This window comes from Eubalaena glacialis, chromosome 12, assembly GCF_028564815.1.
Source record: "Eubalaena glacialis isolate mEubGla1 chromosome 12, mEubGla1.1.hap2.+ XY, whole genome shotgun sequence".
Lineage (NCBI taxonomy): Eukaryota > Metazoa > Chordata > Mammalia > Artiodactyla > Balaenidae > Eubalaena > Eubalaena glacialis.
The window spans coordinates 56,910,742-56,925,092 of NC_083727.1; the positions used below are offsets into that span (position 1 = coordinate 56,910,742).

The 14,351-nt window shown below is 35.6% G+C and overlaps 1 pseudogene; it reads right to left on the reverse strand.

Moving 5' to 3' along the window:
• Positions 1 to 2,556: 2,556 nt before the first annotated feature.
• The window catches only part of LOC133102241 (cerebral cavernous malformations 2 protein-like), an 80,547-nt pseudogene continuing 68,752 nt past the window's right edge, over positions 2,557 to 14,351 (reverse strand).

Consider the following 14,351-nt stretch of genomic DNA (forward strand, 5'->3'; position numbering starts at 1 on the left):
TGGGTCTTGTTTTTGTATCTATTCAGTGAGCCTGTGTCTTTTGGTTGGGACATTTAGTCCATTTACATTCAACATTATTATCGATATGTACGTTCCTACTACCATTTTCTTAATTGTTTTGGGTTTGTTTTTGCGGATCTTTTTCTTCTCTTGTGTTTCCCACTTAGAGAATTTTCTTTAGCACTGGTTGTAAAGCTGGTTCGGTGGTGCTGAATTCTCTTAGCTTTTGCTTGTCTGAAAAGCTTTTGACTTCTCCATTGAATCTGAATGAGATCCTTGATGGATGGAGTAATCTTGGTTGTAGGTTTTTCCCTTTCATCACTTTAAGTATATCCTTCCACTCCCTTCTGGCCTGCAGAGTTTCCGCAGAAAAATCAGCTGATAACCTTATGGGGATTCCTTTGTATGTTATTTTTTGTTTTTCCCTTTCTGCTTTTAATATTTTTTCTTTGAACTTAATTTTTGTTAGATTGATTAATATGTGTCTTGGTGTGTTTTTCCTAGGGTTTATCCTGTATAGGATTCTCTCTGCTTCCTGGACTTGGGTGACTATGTCCTTTCTCATGTTAGGGAAATTTTCAATTATAATCTCTTCAAATATTTTCTCAGACCCTTTCTTTTTCTCTTCTTCCTCTGGGACCCCTATAATTCAAATGTTGGTGCGTTTAGTGTTGTCCCAGAGGAATTTTTGAAAATCAGTCCTTTAGATTACTTGAAATGACAATAGAAAAGAAACAGTTACAGAGGAAACACTTCAATATTAAAGAAACAAGGTTCCTAACTCAAAACCATATAGAAATAGAAATTTATCTCACATGTGCATATATCTATGTATGTATGTGTGTATATATATATGTGTCTGTGTGTGTGTGTGTTAAGTATTTATTTTTTTCAATCTGAAAGAAGTGTATCCAGAGCACTTGATATTATCTACTAAAATAATATCAGAAGAAGAAACAACAATTGTTTATAAACTAAAAAAAACTAGCAGTTTTACTCAGCTTTCTATCTCTTTCAAACTTATAAATCTGGGGATCTGCTGGTACAAGTGAAGAGTACAGATAAAAACAAGAATGCCCTGTGTAAGAGAGGATAATGAGTCACATAATTTTCTAGCAGTCTTGAGTAAAGGCATAGGAGTATGGAGCCTCGTTATGAAATTCATTTATCTGTCATTTCTCCCAAGCCATGACCTTCCTTGCCTTCAGGGAAATTTGCAAAATTTGGAGAATGGCCTTTTGTGGAGAGGGACACACACAGTGCCCATTTGGAATAACAGTTTTGCCTCTCTTAAAGCCATTTGGCTTGATTTCAGAGGAAAAAAAATCCTTAGTAGATTTTAATGAAAGTATCAATAAAGGGCCCATCTTCTTCTGATGATAAATTATCACAAATTTTCTGATGTAGAAAGGAATCTCAGCAAAGAAGAGTGATACACTTTATGCCTACTCCACTCTGTGGAATCTCTTCTGGTGTTAATCATAGATTGAACCAATAATAAAATGTTTAGTTACATAGTGCAATGAACTATTTCTTGATGTAAAAGTCTGATTTAGAACTTTCTATTGTTCGTGTATTAATTTATGCAAAGTCAGGACTAGTACAATAATTTTTGATAAGCCTAGGAAGCTTTCACTATAACATCACCCCTCTACCTCTACCGAAAACCCTGCACTTTAGGAATCTCATTAACTTTTTGTCAGTTAACTTGGAAATAAAGAATTTTTACTGCCGATATCTAAATTTTTAGGCAATGAACATGTCAACAAAATATATATTTCTCCAAAATTGTGACATTACCTATGGGACTATCAGAAAATTTTCTTACATGAACCCTCCTCACACATAACTGGTATCCAAAGAATTCTTCTTGAACAAATAAATTAATTAAAAATATGTAGCACTGTATCTTTACAAAATATTTTATGGAGGATGTGAGTAATAAGGAAGGATTTCTAAAATGAGGCGGCAGGGGAAAGAATATTTCAGTCAGTGTAGCAGGAAATGAAAATATCTGCAAAGTTTAGTTTAATATGATCATAAATGAGTTATTTTATATTGCTTTATATATTGTTTCTCAATATAGAAGTGCTCCTTAACAGCAGAGGGACACCTGTGCCTGGAATTTGTCGTCCAGCCCCCAGCCCAGCCCAGGGATAGGAAGTGTGGATGCACAGAGGTCACAGGAACCTCTTCCTGGCAAGGATGGGCCAAAACTAAGGGGGTGGGTGGAGACAGCAAAGCGCCCAGGCCTTGCCCCTACCGTGATGATGCATGCAGTCACCGTCCATCACCCTGATGGTCTCCAGGAAGTCCTCCAAGTGCTGGCTATCCTCCTGAGGGATAAGGGGTCTCAGCCCCAGCAGCAGGAACTTGCGGCTGTCTGCATTGAGCTGCCGCGTGTGGATGGCGAACTCTGGACTGAGGCCCTTTGCGGTACTGGGGCCCCAGGGCAGCCAAATGCTGGGTCTCCTGGGAGGAAAGCTGGGTGTACTGCGTCAGTGCAGAGGCCATCAGCAGCTAGGGGTCCAGCGCTCTGAGCGCTCTCGTTGGTGGTCAGGGCACTCGGCGACGTCCACACGCAGGAGGCCAGGCAAGGTGCCGCCTGTGCGCGCACTTACCTGGGAAGGTTCCTGCTTCAGCCTCGTGGGGTCCTCTAATGTTCACTTTTGTGAGAAAACCAGTCATTTTTGTGATGGGACAGAAGTGGTGGTAGGTATCGAGACCCCTTCCAATATTGCTCTTCCCTGAAAGTCCATGGTGGACTCCACATAAAGTATGTGGAAGACTTGGTGGAACGGGAGCCAGGATCACCAGGCAGCTGGCCTCCACAGACCCCACTCCGCTCTCGGACACGGAGCCTTCCCTGAGGCCTCTGGCACTTTGCACAAACAGACTCGGGCTGAAGGAATGCCGGGGTCCTGGGCTCTTCATTCCCACCAGGTGCAAGGCGTCATACTGGAGGTGGGAGTTGGAGACAGTGTCATGGATAGGACCTGAGATGGTGTCCTGCTTGTCCCTGCAGGCCAGCCGGACATTGTAGGTGGACAGGCTAGTCACGGCATCGTGCTTGGAGAGCTGGTGGGCTCTTTGCACCATCAATGAAGTGCAGGATTTCCTTACTACTGGAGGCAGTCAGGTGTCCTGGTACATATTGTACGTTAACTGACCTCAGCGCTTCACTTCCTTCTCTGAGTACTGGCTCAGCAGTACGAGGGGCTTTGCGCGCTTGGCAGGGACAGCACCACTGTGTCCAGGTCTTTCTGTCACCTTCACCTAGGCTTTCTCGTCTCCACATTTTCACCTTTTAGGAATACTCATTTAAATGGCAACACAATTCCAGGTTTCTTGATTTCCTTGCCCCCTCTTCCATGTCTCCGCAAGCGGCCGCAGGTCAAAATTGAGTGAGATTAGCATAAATTTTATTCATCAAATTAATACATTAACCATGTCTCAATTCAGTGTTTTATCCTAGTCATAGAGAGGAGGATTTGGGGCTTTATTATAAGGAGTGCAGTTTTTACAGATCTTATATACAAAAGGCAGTTGATAGCAGTTTGCATGTTTGGTAGTTTATAAAGTTAAAAACTCCACAGTTCAGGAGTTCTGTACCATTTTGTCTTTAATTTTATTTTAAGTATACAGATTTAATCTATTCATGGGCATAATAAAACTAACACACTGAGGCACACAAAAGATTTTTGGTAACAAGTTTAAAAGACATTCTTAGATATCAATATTTACTATGATAGATTTTAAATTTTTTCCAGATGTTAAGCAATAATATGTAGAAAAGTTAAAAAAAAAACTGATGAATTAATATGTTGCTACTAAACCTGAACTACCAAGTGTCTAAAATTCATTGACAGAAATAGTATTATGTTATACATTTTAATTTTACTTAACAGGATAATATGCATAATTTCCTCTTCCATTGAAGTCCCCCAACAATTAAGTCTAGAAAACTGAGAAAGAATGAGGCACTATTTAAATAAAATAACTCAGATAATTCAAAATTATATCAACATATTATAGTTCCTATTTAAATTTTTTCCAACATTAATAGAAATACTTTTATCTCATGAAAAATATTAATTATAACCTTTCCAATCTTTTTTCTCTGCTATGTAATTTAGATTCAAATTTTTAATGAAAATTATAAAACTTAAAGATTTTTTCATCTTTAAATAAGACATTACCCAATATTGACAATGATGTTTAAAATAAAATGGTAAAAATTTTAAATTAAAATTATAATAAATGATGTTAAGCAGTACATATTTAGTGTTTGAATAGTTATGTCTAAGAGTAGTTCATTATTACACATTTGTGAGTCATTTCAAATCCTCCTGATTCCAAAACATTTCTGTGGTTTTATTGACATCATTCACCAGGAATTTATAATATAATTTACTGTTTTTGTGTATTTCTGTAGTTTTTTCATTATACTCTGATTTTTTAATATCAATGAAATTTTCCATCATGTTATATATACCTATGTCTATGCAGTATTTTATTTAAATGAACAAAATAATTATCATTTTAATGTTGAAGAATTACTTCAATTACTTTAAATAATTTTATAGAAATATGTAATTTCAAAACATTTTTCCATGTCTACATTTTTGCTTTAGTAACCTCACTATAGTTTAAGTAGTAAATGTGTACTTTGATGCTATACATTTATGCGATAAAACTTTTCCTGACAGAAAATTTTTTTTACTCTATGAATATGTTAATAAAAAATAAAAATATATCTGAACAGATGCTTATAAAAATAATTCTTAAGACAGTCTATGAATAAAATATAAATTCAGAGTATTTCCAATCATACTGGTTATATTTTACTTTCAAAATTGGAATGTGGTATCTTCATTAATTTGTCTTAGTGATGTAGAGAAGAGCATAAAAATACTTTTCAGAGTATTTTTACATATACCATATTGGAAATCAGGGATCATAAACAATATGGAAATTCTCATGGCATTCTGTTTTTGCATTTAAACTCTCCACATGTGTTATTACCTTACAAACAGTGCTATTTCATCTAAATGTTTCACCCTATTTGTTTACTAACCATTTTAAATTGGTTATGGTTAATTTCTTTATTTTCATTTTACCTACTAGAAAAGCAAATAAATACATACAAGAGTTCAAAGATAATACATGATTTTGGAAACATTTTCCAAAGAAACCTGTTCTGAGGATCAAACCACTGAACACTCAACCTTGAACATAATGCAGATAGCTAAGCATAATGCAGTTTTTCAAATTTGGAATTTTTCAGTAGTACATGTAAAAGGTGTGTGTATGAAGAAGGGACCAAAAGTAATGAAAAGCCAAAATTTGATAAGTGTCCAGAGAATTCAAATTCCTGTAGTCAGTTATTATTACTTTAATTTATTCCTGATATAAGCCTTGGGCCACATCTAGGACTATCAAGATCTCTCGTGCATGCTTAAGATTGGTTTAAAACTAATTTGCAATCCTGCTGGCATCTGTTAAAATGTTTTTGCATAGAAGCCCTAAGGTCAGGGGAGTCATACTGGAGTATGTGTAGGATAGAGCTGATTTTCAGCTGGTCTGGGAAAATTCTATCCTTATCTCTGGGGATACTGGAGGTTGGCTTTGACCAAGATAAACGCTGTGGGATTTATCATGTGTAGTTTAAAGTCTAAAAATCTGCTAGATACTCCTAGGGCTTGGTTTACTGATGGTTTTTACCTGGTATAGCCTATGAGCTATGGCAATGTTTAACTACATTGCCAGACATGTGTAATCGCCCTTCCTTACTTCTGCCTTGAGTGCTCATGAGACCCAGATTCCTTGCACAGATCTTGATGGCTCAACTGATGTTGAAGCCTGGCCCATGTGCATTAAGGATTCTGGGGAGATTGTACCTGAATATATTTCAGACCTCCAAAACTTGCCTGTACTCTCTTTCTATTGCTATGTCTTATTGATACGTTCACCTTTAAATAAAGAGCATTATGTGAGTATGCTTTGGGAAGCCTCGTGGGTCCTTTGAAATATCCAAACTTGGGAAATCTGTGTAGTATTTAATTCAACTTTTCTTGCTCAGGACTAGGGTGAGGCCAGGCAAGAGCCTAGGACACAAAATTTAAGGAGGCACTCACTTTCAAGAATCTGAGAGTACCTCCTTTAATTCTGTACCTCATTTCTTATCCTAGTCCAAGACCTGCTATCTTTATAGTCTCAAGTATCTTTCCAATTAAATACTTAGGATAACTCAGATTTAGACTTCTAGCAATGTGTCTTTATTGTCTTTCCTGCCTTTGTGTTATTACCAAGGTAATCTTTATAAATTTTCAACCACTTCTTCATTTAAATCTATTGATATCATATCTATTAATCCTCTCAACACCACTGCCATTAAAACAATTTTAAACACTCTATTGAAATAAATAATGCTAAAATTTTAGTGAGAAAAAAATTGTTTAGAACCTGCCTCAATGATTTTGTTAATTCTAGAATCCTTCATTTAATGGCTGAATCTAGATACTATTCAGCCATTAAATAAAGGAAATCCTGCCATTTGCAACAACATAGATGAACAACATAGGGCATTGTGGTTTTTGTTTCTGATCCAGAAGTTTGATGCTAATGATGGCAATATCTTGCACAGTAAAATGCTTCGGAACACTTAGGCAAACTATTCAGTGTAGAATTCTACACATTAGAGAGTAGTTTAAAGCCTTGAACTACAAATAATCCTCTTCAAGGTAAGAGCATTAACATCAGGTCTATAGCACTTGTTAAAATATGCACGTAATATTTAGTTGATGATTACTGTGTATTAAAATAGAAAATATAATAAACTGTAAGAGTTTATAAAAAATGTCACATATGCAGAGTATTACAAACAATTTCAAGTTTGAAATATTCTTTGTAACCTCTGTTGATATCCTTCTTGAGTTAGTCTCTACAAGGATTCATAAACCTAAGAGATTCATTTTAATTGTGATGGCATTTTCCCACCATGAGCTAGTCCATTAAAATCACATTGAATGAGATTGCAGGTAAAGTGCTCAGCTGTTGGTTAATTCTTAAGCCAAGATAAAATCATTTAACTCCACATATCCTGCTATGATTTAAAGTAACTATCTCAAACACTAGTCAGTGAAATGTGAAACTGTTAAGTGCTTTTCTTGGAGGCTTGATATCTAGCACAGTAATATATTTTCAATTTAGAAGAACATTCAGAATAAAATTCTAGGAAAATATTTCTGTTTTTTATTTTTAGTAATCTATTTAATTCTTAAAATAATTTAATATTACAGTTTACTTCAACCTTTTTATCCCCTAGTAAGAAAGCAAGGATTTTTAAAATTATATCTTTATTTCCTAAATACTAATTTCCTATATAGCCCATCATTTGTCAATGATGAAGTATTTCACATTGATAGAGATTCATTTAAACATATCATGCTTGATACCCATATTCATGATACATAGAATAGTATTCTGATATCTAGATTAGATTATTCTTATCCATGAAGAGTTTTATATCCCCAAAGCACTCATAACACAGATATAAAGTCTAATTGTTAACTATATATTAATTTTATAAACATGTTATGTATTCAATCTTTATTTTTATTATAATGTTTACAGTGCACTGTTACATAAAACACAGAATAAGTATGGAACAATGACATGGATTTTGGAAGCACTAGCTAATTTTCAAACTTCAGTGTATATTTTCGTGGTAAACTTTGTCAAAAATTTTTCCTCCTTGAGCATCAGTTTCTTCATCTAAAATGGGAATACTCCTACCATACAGGAATATTTTAAGATTAGGCTTCCTATTTTGCAAACCATAAGATATTATAGCAATATAAGTGAAACTCATGGAATAAATTACATATAAAAGTAAACAAAAGGAAAAATTATCCTAATAGACAAAATTTATTGAATCCAGTTATATGTGGCTGATGAGCTACATTAATGTTTCAATCTTGATTCATAAACTAAATAAAATATATATATGAACTTACATCTTCCACCATGATTTTGGAGATCTGGAGGAAGTGTTGCTAGCACTCTTTCCTAAAAAAAGAATAGAACAAACAATTTCATCAACAGATGAATATATATATAGATCTAGATACTATTCAGCCATTAAATAAAGGAAATCCTGCCATTTGCGACAACATAGATGAACCTTGAGGATATTATGCTGAATGGAATAAGTCAGAGAAAGACAAACACTGCATAATCTCACTTATATATGGAATCTGAAAAAACAAATGAATAAAAACAGAGATCAAGATGGTGGTTGCCAGAGGTGTGGGTTAAGGTAGGATAATGGGTGAAAGTGGTCAAAATGTACAATGTCCAGTTATAAGATAAATAAATTTGGGGGATGTAGTGTACAACATGACTATAGGTAACAATACTGTACTATATATTTGAAAATTGCTAAGAGACTAGATTTTAAAAGTTCTCATCACAGGAACGAACAATTTTAAGTATGTGAAGTGATTGATGGTAACTAAACTTACTGTGGTAATCATTTCACAACATACGCATATATCAAACCATCTTGTTGTACACCTTAAACTTATACAATGTTATAAGTCGACTGTATTTCAGTAAAACAGGATAAAGAAAATTCCAAATACTGATGAAAGAAATTAAAAAAAAAAAAAGCCTAGTTAAATGGAGAAAAAAAACCCTTATTGATGGATTTAAAGATTCAATATCACTAATATACTAGTCTTCCCCATTTGACGTATAGAGCCAATGGAATTCCAATCAAATTCCCACCATATTTTTGGACCTTGAATAGCCTTAACAACTTTTCAAAAAGAAAAATAGGGCTTCCCTGGTGGCGCAGTGGTTAAGAATCCGCCTGCCAACGCAGGGGACACGGGTTTGAGCCCTGGTCCGGGAAGATCCCACATGCCGCAGAGCAGCTAAGCCCATGTGCCACAACTACTGAGCCTGCGCTCTAAAGCCTGTGAGCCACAACTACTGAGCCTGCCTGCTGCGACTACTGAAGCCCATGTGCCTAGAGCCTGTGCTCTGCAACAAGAGAAGCCACCGCAATGAGAAGCCCGTGCATCACAACGAAGAGTAGCCCCCGCTCGCCACAACTAGAGAAAGCCTGCGCCCAGCAACGAAGACCCACCGCAGCCAAAAATGAATAAGTAGATTTATAAAAAAAGAAAAGAAAAATAAATATGAAAGACTCAGAGTACCCACTTTCAAATCTTATTATAAAGTTACGGTAATGAAGACTATACACAGGAAGAACTAAGGGATTTTTTTTTCCTTTCTTTTTTTTCACAGTGAGAAGCTGGTGGGAATCCCGAAGGTAAAACTCATGGAATTTTGGTGGCCTCCCTAACACTGGGATCCCCAGAGGTCATAACTTTCAAGATACTCCACACTGAGCTGCCAGCAGTTCTTCAATTACAGTTTAAGTCTGCCTACTTGTACTGGTGCCAGAAGTGGCTTCTGCTCCAAGTAAGTTGTGATTTTCTGTGATTCTCCATATCTGAGTCTATTCAGGTTTGTGGGCAGCAGCTTGCCCTTTGACCTCAATTCTCTGAGTTGTTTTTCAACTTGTTTAGCATTTTTTATTGTGAGGATGGATGTGCTAACATCCGCACTATTTACATGTCAGAGCAGAAATATAGGCATTTATTTTTTAGAAACAAAATAGTCAAAGAGACTTAAAATTTTCAAATGTTATTCTATGGAAAATATTTTTCAGTGTATCACAAAAGCTAATAATTGAATGAACGCTTCTAACTGATTTGGTGTTATATGTATTAATCACATGTATACCTAAGAAAGCTACACAATGTGGAAAGTGCTGCTTTAGTTTGTTGACTATCTGGAAAATTGAATCTAATTTGCTGATTCATTAAAATTTTTAAAAAATTATCTATTCTCTGCAAGTTCAAAGGGACTATTGCCATTGTACCAGATTTTTCTTATATATATACATAATCCCCAATCTTAGAATCATCTTCAAATGCTTTACATTTTATCTCTGCCCAGACATCTTTTATTTACCCTCAAGGAATTTTATTTTATTTTTTAATGTGCAAAGATGTTGTTAAAGTGAAATTCTTAGTTAAGAATGAAGTAGAATGTTCAATTCTTCATTGGTAACATATCTCCACCTACCCCAATTTAAAGAAAATCATAATCATATCAGGAGAAGAGAAAACAGTTCTGAGATCTTCACAGATACTGAGGGGATTGGCAGTTTTCTGCTAAAGTAGGGATACCCATGCTATTCTGGATATCAGAACTATCAACAGCCATAGCAAGACTGATTGTAGTCTTTGAGCCATAGAATATATTTGGAGAGCTGACCATTATGAGCTTTAGAGAAAAAGCTATATAGTCAATAATGGTTACATTTTAAATTTTATACACACACACACACACACACACACACACACACACATATTGGTTTAGGAAAATTGAAACAGAGAGTATTTTGCCTTCTTAAAATAATATTCCTATTATCAGCTTCTCTTATTAGTATTGATAAAATCTTCTCTTATTAGAATCTATACCAATAATAATTATGTAATTGTCACATAGAACTTGTTTTACCTACTGTAGTTTCTTGATATTCCAAATTAGACTATGTAATGCCAAACTTTCTAAAATTCAGAAATGATCAAACCCACTCCCAAGATGCCAAACTAAAATCCAAAATTCTTGGCCAGTCATTCAAGTCTTAATGATCAGATTTCTGGTAACCTTAAGTTTTATTATATAGTGAAACTACAACTCACATACACCATGTACACCCATTCTGAAATATAGGTTCTTCCTTATACCTAACTCAAATTTATTATACTTTTTTTGTAATAATAAAATTGTGTTGTTTTCTTTATATAGATCTTAAACAATGTTCTTTACTGTTATTTCTAGGTATTTTATAGTTGGTGTTGCTGTTGAAATGGGGAATCATTTTCCATTTAATGCATAAAGATATTTGCGTATATTTATCTAATCTCTGGACATTTTAATAACATTATTTTGGAAGGTTAGGTTGATTTCCTTTTGTTTCATAGGTCAACAATTATTATATCTCTATCCCTCTATAGATAGAGTTTCAGTTTCAAGTCAGGGGAATTTAATCTAATCCAATGTAATACAAAATTTCAAGAAAAGGAGTTCAACTCTCTCAGTTTTCTAGGTAGACCATGCTCCCTATAGCAATTATATCTTCCAAAGAATTTTTTAGAGAGACATTTTCACTTGATGGTTTTCTAAGCCTATTAGTCCAAAATGACATGTATAGAGCAAATAATTTATTTAGAAATCATCTCAGGAGCACAGTGAGGGACTAGGGGAGTGATATAGTCGTTCAAGGGTATGATAGTAATTAAGTTAACACCTTGGAAAAATAGGGTTTTATCCCACTAGTGACCCTCGGAGAGACTTATAAAATTCACCTCAGAATTATTCCACCTAAAGTCAAAAAAGTTGTGATATTTACCCATCACCTCCTTCCTTCATTATTTGAGGGCTTCTCCTGGGATTGTCAGCTCTCAGGCACTTATAGACCATAAATTTTCACCATCAGAGATGCTTTTAGTTGGATACATACCAGTACTTGGAATAGGAAACCATCAGTAATTATGTTTTGCTACATTTCACTTCTTGCAAAATTCAGATCCACTCTCTTTACTTACTGATTCACTGATGCTTGTAGCCAGTTGCAGTTTTAAAAAGAGGATAATTGAAGAAACCATTGAGAAGTTAGTTTCCTGTATGCAGTTCATCCTGTGGCCATAGTTTATATATATCATCTCTCTCTTCTACCTCTCATTCTAGATTTCCTACAACCTCAGTCAGTACTTCTGCTAATAAGTAGGTTTGCCCAGTAAGATGACCCTGACTTCTTTCTCCAAGGTAACTGTGCTGTTGCCAGTTCCTGGTGCTTATACTTTTCTCTTTATGGTTATCTCCAAAAATGGAAGCATGCACAAGCACACCAGTAAATCTCCGGAGATGCAGCCATATTCTTCCTTCTCCTGATTTAATAGCAACAGCTCTATTTTATCATGAAAAGCAGAGTCAATTACCTCTATCAAAGTAGGAATAATTTGTCTGCCTTCAGATTTTTGGTGCAAACTGTCCAAAGTAACCAGGCGTATGTTAGTTGAACCCTTACTGTATTCCCAAGTAGAAAAGCCTGTCTCCAACAAATCAAAGCCCCAAGAAATTAAAACCTAAGAATTAAATCAAAAATAAATTTTTAACACAGTCTAAAATAGTGGGGATAAATTCCCCAATGTGTCACTGAGATGGGCTGTTATAATTTCCATTCCTAGGTTCCAGACCAATAATGTTGAAAAAGTATATTTAGTTCACACCAATATATTGAACTAACTTAGCCATTAAATGGACCTAGAATTTTTCCTTCTTTGATATCTGGTCTTAGGGAACTACCTGTAAAGTGTGAGGGATAAATATCAATACAACAGATATAGATGACATGTGAGTCTAGGACACCTATTTATGTAATATACTTTGTCCTTTCTAATTGCCTGAGCTATACCTCAAAGACTCTCTTTCCATTGTATGATGAATTGGTATTAAGTCTACTCAAACTTATTATCTGGTATTTCAGAAAATATGCATTTCATTGTGGGCATCTTCATGTCCTCTAGTCACCGAAAGACTCAAGGCTAATGTCAAGGGCTTATGAATCTATGATAGATCCAAGAACTGAATTGAAGAATAATTCTCAGTTGCACAAATCATGACACTGCTTGAGAATCCCAGAAGTCTGTGCTATAAATATCCACATGTGCCCTGATTTCTGTAGATGTTTTTCTAGCATCATGGCGTCTACAAAGCCATACGGTTCAAGTGACAGTACTACTTAGTACCATAATTTGAAATGGATACAGTTTCCTCTCTTGCTATTGACCTACTCAAAGCCCCAAAATTGATTCAGTTTTTGTCAATATGGATGACATACATGATGTTCTGTACATTGACTACAGGATCTAGCCTTCTTCATACTTTACTGTGACAGAGAAGGAATATTAATGTAGCTCTAAGGCTAGTAAATGTGTACTGCTGTCTGTCCTAAAGGATTATAAATGGCTTCTGATTCCCATTCTGGGTTGGGGTTGATAATAACACACCAATAGCCATTTGCCAAGGTTCAGGGTTGTGTGATATGTCTCAGTAAGATACTACATTCATTAGAGCAGCTATGATTGTGGCTATCACATGGTTAAAGTTAGAATAGACCACTGTCATCTGCTTTGATCTATCTGCTTTTTCAGGGGCCAAAGTATTGAATTAAGTGGGGTTATGACAGGGACTATCATCCTTGCATCCTTTAGGTTTGTGAAGTTTGCACTGTACTGTGCCATTTCACTGAGTGTTGCTGTTGGTACTCTATTTTGAGTAGGGGTAAGAGGTATCATGGATTTCTATTGAGCCTTTTCTACAATAATGGCTCTGAAATCCACAAGTCAAGAAAACAAAATGAGATTCTGAGATCACTTACCTATATTCATCTTGATCATGCATTCAGAGATCATAGAAATAGCCTAGGTCAACAGACCTACTGGAAAAATTATGAGATGGAGTTGGACTGGAATTTGAATTATCACTCTAAACAGGGGGTGAAGGGATGAGGAGGGCTCATGACTTTTGGATTCCCTGGTATCAGTTCAGTGTCAGCTTAAACTCTGTATCCAATATCCCTGTGAAGATCTGAGTATTCAATTTTCCTAGTATTTAGTTACTATGAGAAACAGCTGTCAGCTCCTTTGGAGAAAAATTATTGACCAGTATGGTATATGCTTCCTGTGGGATTATAGGGCCTTTCTTCAAGGTGACCCAGCCTCCCATTAAACCAATGAGCTCTAGGTCTCAGAAGTAGTTTACATCTGAAAACTGGCACAGCCAGAGTTCTTTCTGGTATTATATGTCAGAAAATATTTGTATGGGGTCCACATCTGTCTTGCCTCCTGAAGCACCATGTTTTCTTCAAATTATCACAGATCCCTGTAGGTCAGGTTGCTGTGGATTATAGTCTGTCCTTGCTATCCATCACATTCATTGTACGTACCTCTTACAGCTAAGTGTTGCCAGTTAGTCTGAGCTATTCTGAAATGCTCTCATTCCCACTGATAACAGAGAGCTTAATTTCAGAGCAACATAACATACATCAACCCTGGTCTACAGTGATGCTGAGGAAAAAGAGATAAAGACAAAGAGAGATACAGAGACACAGAGAGAGACCCAGAGAGAGAGAGAAGGAAGGGAGAGATTGAGATTTTAAGGAATTGTCCCACACATTTACAGAGTCTTGGAAAGTTCAAAATCTG